This window comes from Hyla sarda, chromosome 11 (assembly GCF_029499605.1).
Source record: "Hyla sarda isolate aHylSar1 chromosome 11, aHylSar1.hap1, whole genome shotgun sequence".
NCBI lineage: Eukaryota > Metazoa > Chordata > Amphibia > Anura > Hylidae > Hyla > Hyla sarda.
Window position 1 is genome coordinate 80045668 of NC_079199.1, and position 13041 is coordinate 80058708.

Here is a 13041-nt window from a genome sequence, read left to right on the forward strand (position 1 = left end):
ATGCTGGGATTTGCAGTTTTGCAACATCTGGAGTGCTACAGTTTATAGAACACTGCACAGTGAGCTCCAAACTGTGACCCTCCAGATGTTGCAAAACTACAAATCCCAGCATGCCCAGACAGCAAACAGCTGTTTGGGAATGCTAGGAGTTGTAGTTTTGCAAGATCTGGAGGGATACAGTTTAGAGACCACTGTATAATGGTCTCAAACTTCAGTCCTCCAGCTGTTGCAAAACTAGATATTCCAGCATGCCCAAACAGCTGTCTGGGCATGCTGGGAGTTGTAGTTTTGCAACATCTGGAGGGCTACAGGTTAGAGACCACTGTATAATGGTCTCAGACTGTAGCCCTCCAGATGTTGCTAGGCAACTTACCGGCTTCCGTAGGATCCAGGGAGCCGTCCTCTTCTGCCGCACGACATCGCCGATCACCGTCGCACGCAGCCTCCGGATCGGTAAGTGGATCTTCGGCGCCGGTCCCCGCCGGTTTCTCCGTTCTGCGCCGCTTATTGTGGGTGGGCAGGACGGGGAAAACGAAAGTTAACCCCCCCGCCCCCGATCTGCTATTGGTGGTCGCCACCAATATTGGTGACCACCAATAGCAGGGATAGGAGGGGTGGCACCCCTGCCACCTCACTCCTATCACTTCATGGGGATCGCAGGTGTCTTAGTCACCATAGACCTGTATGACCCGGAATCGGCGCAAATCGCAAGTGTGAATTCACTTGTGATTTGCGCCGATTGCCGACATGGGGGGGGTCTAATGACCCCCCTGGGCATTTGCACGGGGTGCCTGTTGATTGATATCAGCAGTCACCCCGGTCCGGTCCCCACCCGGCGCACGGCAGGGACCAAAATTCCCACAGGCGTATAGATACGCCCTTTGTCCTTAAGTACCAGGACGCAAGGGCGTATGCATACACCCTTTGTCCTTAAGTAACAGGACGCAAGGGCGTATGCATACGCCCTTTGTCCCCAACAGATTAAGTACCAGGACTCAAGGGCGTACCCATACGCCCGTGGTCCCCAACAGGTTAAAAAAGCCACCTGATTGGTTGCTATGGACAACTTCTCCACTTTTCCTCTCACAGGTTTTCATAAATCTCCCCCAGTATGTGGGAATATTCACAAATTTTTAGGGCAGTTTTACAGTATTCAGAATAGGGTATATTTGATTATAGCAGAGTGTGGCGCAGTTACATACTTTGCAGCACAGTGTTTTACTGCACTACCCTCTGCTGTAATCTAATTAAAAATGCATAATTAGAAAAATCAATTGGGGGGGGGGGGGGGGGGCCCTGGGGGCAGACTCAGGGACAGGCCACTAGGTTGAAGCGAACCCCGGCCTTTACCTGTGTAAGGGGGCCAGAAATCTCTGATGGCAGCCCTGTCTCCTACCCTATATATAGAGGATAACTTTTAAAGATTGCACTTACACCACTACCATCAGGTGTTGCACCAACTGGCCTCAACATATGCATGGAGCTGTAGGTGGGCATTTGCCAGGACCTTAGGTGCTCCTCAGTATGACATGATGAGATTGTGGCATAAAGATGCAGAATTCTTTCCCCTTATTCATCAGCTTTAGCCATCTAGCTTCGAAGAAATATTCTATACATTGACCAATATTATGGCCTGAAAGTTTAGCTCAGACTTTGTGCTCCTAGATCAGTGTTTCCCAACCAGGGTGCCTCCAGCTGTTGCAAAACTACAACTCCCAGCATGCATGGACAGCCTTTGGCTGTCTGGGCATGCTGGGAGTTGTAGTTTTGCACAGCTGGAGGCACCCTGGTTGGGAAACACATTCCTCTGGAAGCCATTCATGGTACCAGACAGTTTCCCCCACATGGTAGTCAGTAGCAGTGCCCTTCCCCTCCCCCTCCTGGATGCTTACCTTCTGCGGCTCTTTTACCCTCTTCCCAGCGGCTCCGGCGGCGGGGGCTTCCTTAGCATGGGCTCTTCCTTTCTCTTCCTCTGTGCTCCGGCATCTGATGAAGTCACTCGTTCGCAGAAGCAGGAAGAGCTCAGCCTGGCCTCTTGTGTTCTCTGGCTAACTTGAGCCAGCGAGCACAAGAGTGATTGACAGGGTGAGGAGCCAATGGCTCTGTCAAACCTTCCACCGAGCACCGCATTTAACTACAGACGCCTCATTAAGAGGCATTTACAGTTAAATGCGGGACATGTGGGGGCCAATAGCGGGAATGTCCTTCCGGATCTGGGATGGTTGGGAGGTATGGTTATAGGGCTCAGAATATGGAGATTTAATATAGAAAATAAAAGGAGAAGCACAAGAAATGAAAATGCACAGCATTCTAAAAGAATTAAAGGGGTTATCCACCATAAGGTGATTTTAGTACGTACCTGCCAGACAGTAATGGACATGCTTAGGAAGGATCTGCGCTTGTCTTGGGGCTAAATGGCTATGTTGTGAGATTACCATAACACTGTGGCTAGCTTTTTGTGAACTGGTATTTCCTGTTTGAGTTTTCTTCTTTGCCTACAAATCCTATAATTCCATTTTCCTCCCTCCCACACATCAGCCACCCGACCCATTAAAACATAAATGAGCTGCATCCATTCAAAAGACCTGTGTTTTCAATCAGGGTGCCTACAGCTGTTGCATTAGTTGCAGATTGAGCTCACTCCCACCAAGCGATTGCTCAAGCCATTGAAGCAGACAGGCTCCCTGTCATCAGCTGACTAGTGATTGCAACCTGGGAAAAATCTGAGACAACAGTCATTTTGTATGCTGTTTAAAAATAAATCAAATAAGAAAACCTATATATTATGAACTACACTAACTTTACAGCCCCTGTAGCATAGTCAAATAAAAAAAAAAATCCCGGAATACCCCTTTAAGGGGTTATCCAGATGCTAAAAAAACTTTATATATTGTTAGGGGTGACATGAAAGTAAAACAAAACATATATTTATGTAAACGAAGAAAGTAGAAACTGATCCAGCACTTGGATAAAAAGTTGCAGCTTTATTTTGGTCCGAATCCGACAAACAAACTTTCCACGGTAAAACCGACACCCTCCCTTGTCATACGCGTTTCAAGAGCATGCGCTCTCTTCCTCATATATTTATGTACCTGACTCCCTGTCATCTGGTCTCCATCAGCTCTATCTACCTAATTCTGAGACAAGCTCTTCTTGAATCTGATTGTCTGAGCCTCGACACTAGGGGGAAGAGTGTTTCCCTTAAGTAGGAAGTAGGTAAAGTAGTGGGGGACTAGATAGCATCACAGCAGGGTGATTGCAGGATGGGGTAAGGGGGGATTTGTGATCCGTTGTGCTCCACCATGTTGTTTCAGCTCCCCAAGAAGGAGCGAGTGCAGCACCAGATCCCGGCTCCCAGTCCTGTGCACTAAAAGACTTGTATTGTAGGCTGCAGGTCCTGGCAGGTGTACAGAACAGGAGCAATAGCTCTGCACTGGAATGTACAAACCGTGGACTCCACAGTGCCAGGACCCTTACACTACAAATCATTCTTTGGCCTTGGCAGTTTAGAGCCCATGTTGTGTACATTCAAGTAGTCATCCCTTACACTTGCAGGGTGCTGTAAGAGATCTGACAACATCCTACTCTGAAATCACACAATCAGCTCCAGCTCACCCCCTATGTAAATCACAGCCCCTCACTGCAGCATCAGAACACAGTATTGTAATGAAGGGTATGCTCATCTGACAGATTCACTGTCAGTCAGAGAGGATCCAAAAACCTTCATATCTCGAGAATGGGGGAGGAAGAATTTTTTTTAACTAAGAACACCGGTAGATTTAGGGCGCCCTAAGATTTTAAGGGATATTAAAAAGTCACAATGTCTGGGGAGGCCACAGGTCCTAGAGAACAGAGGACGTTACTGTACACTCTGGCTGCATGGTACTTGGCGCACCAGGACGTACATGTATGTCCTGAGTCTCTACTGGATTATGAATCGAGCGCAGTAGCTGTTTACTTTATAGAGCTGCGGCTAATGGCAGACATCAGCCATCATGCTGATACCCTATATTAACCCTTCAGATGCCATGATCAATACTGATCACGGCTTCTGAAGCATAACAGAGAATATGAGGCCACCATATCACCATCAGACCACCCACTGCACAATCTCTGGGGTATAATGAGTCAAGATGGCAGCCAAATCTCCTCTCACCTGCTCCTGGCCCACTTTGGCAATCTTTTTCTGGCAGACCAAAGAAGCAGATCTCCGATATTACTTATCACTGCTATGCCTATGCATAATCTAATGACTGCTATAAATATTCTCCAATGGAGTTAAGAGGAAAAAAAAAATGTTTATATAAGTAAAAAAGCTTCCACCCCAATGAAATAATAAATAACCCTCTTTTCCATTTTACAAGTGAAAAAAATTAGATTAACAAAAATATTTGGTATTGCCGCGTGTGGAAATGTCCAAACTATTAAAATAAAATGTAACCCCCCTTAAGGACATTGGGATTTTTGATTTTTTTCCTCTTTGCTTTGTAATAGCCTTTTACATTTTACACCTACAAACTCATAAAAGGCTCCTTTTTTGGCTTCACTAACTGTACTTTGTAATAACATCACAAATGTTATCACAAAATCTACTATGAAACAAAAAAATAAATATTTGTGGGGCAAATAAATTCTATTTTGTAAATTTTGGGGGCTTCTGTTTCTAATAATGACACATTCAATGACACTGACCTTACGGTTTTCTTAATGTCATATTTTAATAGTTCAGACATTTACGCACACAGTGATACCACATAATTTGAAACCTTAACCCCTTAAGGACCGAGCCCTTTTTCACCTTAAGGACCAGAGCATTTTTTGCAATTCTGACCACTGTCACTATAAACATTAATAACTCTGGAATGCTTTTAGTTATCATTCTGATTCCGAGATTGTTTTTTCGTGACATATTCTACTTTAACTTAGTGGTAAAATTTTATGGTAACTTGCATCCTTTCTTGGTGAAAAATCCCCAAATTTGATGAAAAAAATGAAAATTTTGCATTTTTCTAACTTTGAAGCTCTCTGCTTGTAAGGAAAATGGATATTCAAAATAAAAAATTTTTGGGTTCACATATACAATATGTCCACTTTATGTTTGCATCATAACATTTATGAGTTTTTACTTTTGGAAGACACCAGAGGGCTTCAAAGTTCAGCAGCAATTTTGAAATTTTTCACAAAATTTTCAAACTCGCTATTTTTCAGGGACCAGTTCAGGTTTGAAGTGGATTTGAAGGGTCTTCATATTAGAAATACCCCATAAAAGACCCCATTATAAAAACTACACCCCCCAAAGTATTCAAAATGACATTCAGTAAGTGTATTAACCCTTTAGGTGTTTCACAGGAATAGCAGCAAAGTGAAGGAGAAAATTCAAAATCTTCATTTTTTACATTCGCATGTTCTTGTAGACCCAATTTTTGAATTTTTGCAAGGGGTAAAAAGGAGAAAATTTTTACTTGTATTTGAAACCCAATTTCTCTCGAGTGAGCACATACCTCATATGTCTATGTTAATTGTTCAGTGGGCGCAGTAGAGGGCTCAGAAGGGAAGGAGCGACAAATGGTTTTGGGGGGGCATGTCACCTTTAGGAAGCCCCTATGGTGCCAGGACAGCAAAAAAAAAAACTTGGCATACCATTTTGGAAACTAGACCCCTCAGGGAACGTAACAAGGGGTAAAGTGAACCTTAATACCCTACAGGTGATTCACGACTTTTGCATATGTAAAAAAAATTTAAACATTTTTACCTAAAATGCTGGGTTTCCCAAAAATTTAACGTTTTTAAAAAGGGTAATAGCAGAAAATACCCCCCAAAATTTGAAGCCCAATTTCTCCCGATTCAGAAAACACCCCATATGGGGGTGAAAATTGCTCTGCTGGCGCACTACAGGTCTCAGAAGAGAAGGAGTCACATTTGGCTTTTTGAAAGCAAATTTTGCTCTGGGGGCATGCCGCATTTAGGAAGCCCCTATGGTGCCAGAACAGCAAAAAAAAACACATGGCATACCATTTTGGAAACTAGACCCCTTGGGGAACGTAACAAGGGGTAATGTGAACCTTAATACCCTACAGGTGTTTCACGACTTTTGCATATGTGAAATTTTTATTTATTTTTTTACCTAAAATGCTTGGTTTCCCAAAATTTTTACATTTTTAAAAAGGGTAATAGCAGAAAACACCCCCCAAAATTTGAAGCCCAATTTCTCCCGATTCAGAAAACACCCCATATGGGGGTGAAAAGTGCTCTGCTGGCGCACTACAGGTCTCAGAAGAGAAGGAGTCACATTTGGCTTTTTGAAAGCAAATTTTGCTCTGGGGGCATGCCGCATTTAGGAAGCCCCTATGGTGCCAGGACAGCAAAAAAAAAAAAAAACACATGGCATACCATTTTGGAAACTAAACCCCTCGGGGAACGTAATAAGGGGTTAAGTGAACCTTTATACCCCACAGGTGTTTCATGACTTTTGTATATGTAAAAAAAAATATATATTTTTAACCTAAAATGCTTGTTTTCCCAAAAATTTTACATTTTTAAAAAGGGTAATAGCAGAAAATACCCCCCAAAATTTGAAGCCCAATTTCTCCCGAGTACGGCGATACCCCATATGTGGCCCTAAACTGTTGCCTTGAAATACGACAGGGCTCCAAAGTGGGAGCGCCATGCGCATTTGAGGCCTTAATTAGGGACTTGCATAGGGGTGGACATAGGGGTATTCTACGCCAGTGATTCCCAAACAGGGGGCCTCCAGCTGTTGTAAAACTCCCAGCATGCCTAGACAGTCAGTGGCTATCTGGCAATACTGGGAGTAGTTGTTTTGCAACAGCTGGAGGCTCCGTTCTGGAAACAGTGGCGTACCAGACGTTTGTCATTTTTATTGGGGAGGGGGGCTGTGTAGGGGTATGTGTATATGTAGTGTTTTTTACTTTTTATTTTATTTTGTGTTAGTGTAATGTTTTTAGGGTACAATCGCACGGGCGGGGGTTCACAGTAGTTTCTCGCTGGCAGCTTGAGCTGCAGCAGAAAATTTGCCGCAGCTCAAACTTGCAGCCGGATACTTACTGTAATCCTCCGCCCATGTGAGTGTACCCTGTACATTCACATTGGGGGGGGAACATCCAGCTGTTGCAAAATTACAACTCCCAGCATGTACGGTCTAGCAGTGCATGCTGGGAGTTGTAGTTTTGCAACAGCTGGAGGCTCAGTTTTGGAAACAGTGACGTACCAGACGTTTTTCATCTTTATTGGGGAGGGGGGCTGTGTAGGGGTATGTGTATATGTAGTGTTTTTTACTTTTTATTTTATTTTGTGGTAGTGTAGTGTTTTTAGGGTACAGTCACACGGGCGGGGGGTTCACAGTAGTTTCTCGCTGGCAGTTTGAGCAGCGGCAGAAAATTTGCCGCAGCCCAAACTTGCAGCCGGATACTTACTGTAATCCTCCGCCCATGTGAGTGTACCCTGTACATTCACATTGGGGGGGGGGGGAAACATCCAGCTGTTGCAAAACTACAACTCCCAGCATGTACGGTCTATCAGTGCATGCTGGGAGTTGTAGTTTTGCAACAGCTGGAGACACACAGGTTGTGAAACACCGAGTTTGGTAACAAACTCAGTGTTTTGCAACCAGTGTGCCTTCAGCTGTTGCAAAAGCTACAACCCCCAGCATGTACGGACAGCGGAAGGGCATGCTGGGTCTTGTAGTTATGCAACAGCCGGAGGCATACTACATTGGCTGGGGATGCTGGGGATTGTAGTTATGCAACAGCTGGAGACACACTGGTTTGCTACTTAACTCAGTGTGCCTTCAGCTGTTGCAAAACTACAACTCTCAGCAGTCACGACAGCCAACGGGCATGCTGGGAGTTGTAGTTATGCAACCACCAGATGCACCACTACAACTCCCAGCATGCACTTTAGCTGATTGTGCAAGCTGGGAGTTGTAGTTATACAACAGCTGAAGGTACACTTTTCCATAGAAAGAATGTGCCTCCAGCTGTTGCAAAACTACAAGTCCCAGCATGCCCATAAGGGCATGCTGGGAGTTGTGGTGGTCTGCCTCCTGCTGTTGCATAACTACAGCTCCCAGCATGCCCTTTTTGCATGCTGGGATCTGTTGCTAAGCAACAGCAGGAGGCTGTCACTCACCTCCTGCTGCTGCTCAGGGAACAGGTCAGTCCCGCCGCCGCTGTCGCTCCTGGGGCCCCGATCCCAACAGGGACGCCGGGGATCGGGGTCCCCAGCACCCGGGGTCTTCTGCCCGCACCCGCTCATGTCCTCCGGAAGAGGGGCGGAGCGGGTGCGGGAGTGACACCCGCAGCAGGCGCCCTGATTGGTCGGCCGGGAATCCGGCCGACGAATCAAGGCGATCGTGAGGTGGCACCAGTGCCACCTCACCCCTGTTGGCTCTGGCTGATCAGCCAGTAATTCCGGGTCATCGGGTCACTGGAGACCCCATTGACCGGAATCCGCCGCAGATCGCTGGACTGAATTTTCCAGCGATCTGCGGCAATCGCCGACATGGGGGGACATAATGACCCCCCTGGGCGATATGCCGGGATGCCTTCTGAACGATTTCAGCAGGCATCCGGCCCCGGCTCCCCTCTGGCTAGCGGCGGGGGCCGGAAATGCTCAGGGCGTATCCATCCCTCGGTCCTTAAGCACTTGGAAACGGGGGCGTATGGATACGCCCTATGTCCTTAAGGGGTTAAGAACTCTTAAGGGCACTTTTCGTTCTTTCCTCCTCCCCTTCTAAAAATCATAACGCGTTCAATTTTGCACCTACAGACCCATATGAGGGCTTTTTATTTGCGCCAATAAGTTTACTTTATAATGACATCACTTATTTTGTAACATAATCTGCGGGGGTGAAATAAAAAATAAAAAAAAAGACCATTTAGCAACTTTTTAAGGCTTTCGTTTCTACGCAGTGCACCTTTCGGTAAAAAAGACACCCTTAAAAAAAATTATAATTACATGCACCAAAATTAGTATGTTTAACCCCTTTTAAGGACCAAGTCCAGTTTGACCTTAAGAACAATGCTAATTTTGTTTTTGCATTTTCATTTTTTCCCTCCTCGCCTTCTAAAATCCTTCTAAAATCCAAAACTCTTTTATATTTCCATCCACAGTCCCATATGAGGGCTTGTTTTTCTGCATGACCAATTGTACTTATAAAAGCTCCTCTCATTTTACCATAAAATGTACGATGAACCCAAAAATACAGTTTTTTAGTGAGGAAATTTTAATAAAAAACACAATTTTGCTAATTTTGGAGGGTTTCGTTTTCACATTGTACACTTTACAATAAAAATTAAGTTTCTTCATTCTTTGGGTCAATACAATTAAAATGATGCCCATCTTTACATACCTTTCTATTATTGTGTTCGTAGGAGATACAGACTGTCGTGTCCGGCACTGCAAGGGTGTAGTGCGTAGATTGCACTGGTAGCACACACAGTTTGATTGGTGTGAGGTTAAAGAGGCTGCTAAAACTGGTAGTGCAGGTAGAAGAGCACAAAGCGCTACTGTAATATGCAGAGAGAGGAACCGCACTCACCTGTGTATCCGTGCAGAAAGTCTTTATTCCATCAGTTTTTATTCCATAAATATTTTTAGTTACACAGTTTTTTTTTTTTTTTTATGGGTAAAGGGGGATGATTTTATTAGGGAAAGGGTTAAATCATCTTTATCCACTTTTTTTTTTTGCAATGTTATAGCCCCCATAGGGGCTACATACACACAGGGCTACATGAGGGCTCATATTAGGGGAGGGGCTTATTCACATATATTAACTTTTTTTTAAGCCCCATAGGGGGCTATACCATGCAATCTTTTGATTGCATACACTGTTCAATGCAATGCAATAGCATAGCATCTATCAGTGTTATCAGTGCTCTACTGCTTCAGCCTGCATGGACGGCTGGGAGCAACAGAGGACCGATCGTCCAGCGAGGAGGCAGGTAAGGACCCTCCACTGTCCATTTAGCTGATTGAGACATCGCGATTTCATCGCAATAGTCCCGATCAGCTCCGCTGAGCTGCCAGGATGCTTTCAATTTCATTTTAGATGCCGCAATCAACTTTGATTGCGGTGTCTAGAGGGTTAATGCCGGACTTTTGGCCCCTATAAGGGGTCTGGGCAGGCGCCTTCGCGGGACAAGACGGCTCCCTCGTTCCGGGCGCGCCCGTCTTGGAAATCAGACACCAACCATTCCGGACGTTTTGTGGCCAAATAGGGCAACCGCAAACCCACTTCCGCATGAAGTGATGCCCCCACCCGCAGATTTTTTTCTCCGGTGTAAGGTCGTCTCTTACTTCTTCGAGACATCTGGACCACACACATTCAGGACTCTTGGGTCAGGGACGTGGTGTCCAACGGATACCGAATCGAATTTGCCTCCCTTCCGAGGGATCGATTTTTTTCAGTCCCGGGCCCCCCGGGCTCCTTCTCTGGCGAAGCAGTTTCGGGAGGCCCTCCAGTCCCTACTTCTCCAAGTAGTTATTGTCCCCGTCCCTCCAGGGGAACGTTTTTGGGGTTTCTAATCCAATCTTTTTGTGGTCCCCAAGAAGGGCGGTTCTGTGTGGCCAATCTTGGACCTCAAGCGTCTCAACCGTCATCTTCTCATCCGCCACTTCCGAATGGAATATCTCCAATCAGTAGTGGCATCCATCGAACAAGGGGAGTTTCTTTCTTCGGTGGACATCAAGGATGCCTACCTCCATGTTCCAATATTTCCCGGCCATCAGCGGTACCTCCGCTTTGCGGTTCCGGAGGGGTATTTTCAATTCGTAGACCTCCCCTTTGGTCTGGCCACTGCTCCTCGGGTCTTTACCAAGATCCTTGCGCCAGTGATAGCCCTGTTGCGGTCGAGAGGAGTCTCAGTGATCCCTTACCTGGACGACCTTCTCATCAAGGCTCCCACCAGAGTCCAGACTCTGGAGAATGTGGATCTCACTCTCCAGACCTTGGATCGCTTCGGGTGGATGGTCAACCGGGACAAGTCTGACCTCTATCCCACCCAGTCTCTGATCTTCTTGGGACTTCAATTCAACACGGCCATCTGCCCGGATTTGCCTTCTGCCGGACAAACGTCTGACTCTCCTGTCAGTAGTCCTCTCCCTTCGGGCCCAGGTCCCAGTTTCCATCCACATTTGCATGGAAGTCTTGGGTCGGATGGTAGCGGCCATGGAGGCCGTACCCTTTGCCCAGTTTCATTACCGCCCCCTTCAACTGGCGATTCTCTCTCGATGGGACAGATCTCCTCTGTCTCTCGATCGCAAGATTGCTCTCCCTTGTCGGATCCATCAGTCTCTGCTCTGGTGGCTCCGCTCCCCCTTTCTTCTTCAGCGGCGATCATTTCTTCCCCTCCACTGGCAGGTAGTTACAACAGTTGCCAGTCTGTCGGGCTGGGGCGGTGTGTTCAGGGACTAAACGGTTCAAGGCCTCTGGTCTCCCCGGGGTGCCCTTCTTCCGATAAACATCTTGGAACTGAGGGCGATTCTTCTTTGTCTTCTTCATTGGGAGTCCCTGCTTCAGACCCGCCCTGTCCGCGTCCAGTCGGACAACGCCACGGCCATAGCGTACATAAATTGGCAAGGCGGCACTCGCTGCTCGGCAGCCATGGCCGAGGTGACAAAGATTCTCATCTGGGTGGAAAACAAGGTTCCGGCCATTTAGGCGATTTACATTCCGGGTGTGCTCAACTGGGAAGCGGACTTCCTCAGCCGGTCCTCAGCCGACCCCCGGGGTGGACCTTCATCCAGAGGTCTTCGCGCAGATCTGCGACCTCTGGGGCATTACAGACGTGGACCTCTTCGCGTCTCGGAACAATCGGAAGATTCTTCCATTTGTTTCAAAGTCCCGGGACCCCCTGGCTCTAGCCGTGGACGCCATAGTGATTCCTTGGGCAGGGTTTGCCCTGCCCTATCTGTTCCCTCCCCTTCTGCTCCTTCCCAGGGTTCTGAGGAAGCTCAAAGCGGAGGACATTCCCGCCATACTGGTAGCTTCAGATTGGCCCCGAAGGACGTGGTACTCCGACGTGGTCAGGCTCCTGGACGACTCTTCGCTGCGCCTTCCACTTCGTCCGGACCTGCTGTCTCAGGGTCCTCTTTGCCACCCCAATTTACATTTGACAGCGTGGCGGATGAGACCGCGGTTTTGAGAGCCCACGGTTTCTCTTCCCAAGTCATTCGCACCATGCTCAGGGCTCGTAAGCCCTCCTCGGCGAAAATTGACAGTCTTATTTTCGTTAGTGTGAAGCTCAGGTCTTGTCTCCTGTTACTTTTTCTGTTCCCCGTCTTATCTCCTTCTTGCAGTCGGGATTGGGTTGTCTCTCAGTTCCCTTAAGGGTCAGGTTTCGGCCCTTTCTATTCTTTTCCAGCGTCCTCTGGCTTCTAATTCTCATGTCCAGACCTTCATTCAAGGAGTGGCGCATGCTGCCCCTCCTTATCGGTCACCTTCTCCCCCTTGGGACTTGAATCTGGTTCTGGGTGTCCTCCAAGGTGAACCCTTTGAACCCCTTAGGGAGGTGTCCCTGCGCCTCCTTTCTTGGAAAGTGGCGTTTCTTGTTGCGATCACCTCCATTCGGAGAGTGTCTGAATTGGCAGCTCTCTCCTGCTGTTCTCCGTTTCTGGTGATTCACTGTTAGGTCCTATCTCTCTATCACTTCTTCATTTCGTCAGTGCGATTCCTTTTTCGTCCTTACGGAAGGTCGTAAGGGACAACCTGCTTCCAAGGCCACCATTTCTCGGTGGATCCGGTCTGCCATTTTGGAAGCCTATCGCTGTATGGGGAAGATTCCTCCCATCAGGGTTGTGGCTCATTCTACCCGTTCTGTTGGTGCATCCTGGGCTCTCCAGAACAAAGCCTCGGCCTCGCAGATTTGCAAGGCGGCTACTTGGTCGTCTTTGCACACTTTCTCGAGGTTCTACCAGGTTCATACCTTTGCATCGGCTGATGCTAGTCTGGGCCGTAAAGTGCTACAGGCGGCAGTGGAACAGCCGCCTGCCTGACTGATTATCTGCCCACCCAAGGGACGG

The 13041-nt window shown here is 47.2% G+C and overlaps 1 protein-coding gene and 1 long non-coding RNA gene across 4 annotated transcripts in view; one reads left to right on the forward strand and one right to left on the reverse strand.

Annotated features, from left to right (window-relative positions):
* LOC130295705 (uncharacterized) overlaps positions 1-3424 on the reverse strand; it is a 38029-nt gene extending 34605 nt beyond the window's left edge. Inside the window, exon 1 of the long non-coding RNA XR_008848960.1 lies at positions 1893-3424. This is a non-coding gene — a long non-coding RNA (uncharacterized LOC130295705). The remainder of the gene's footprint in view (positions 1-1892) is intronic.
* The window catches only part of LOC130295703 (uncharacterized), a 452773-nt gene that overhangs the window by 14367 nt on the left and 425365 nt on the right, over positions 1-13041 (forward strand). The gene's annotated exons all lie outside the window — the stretch shown is intronic.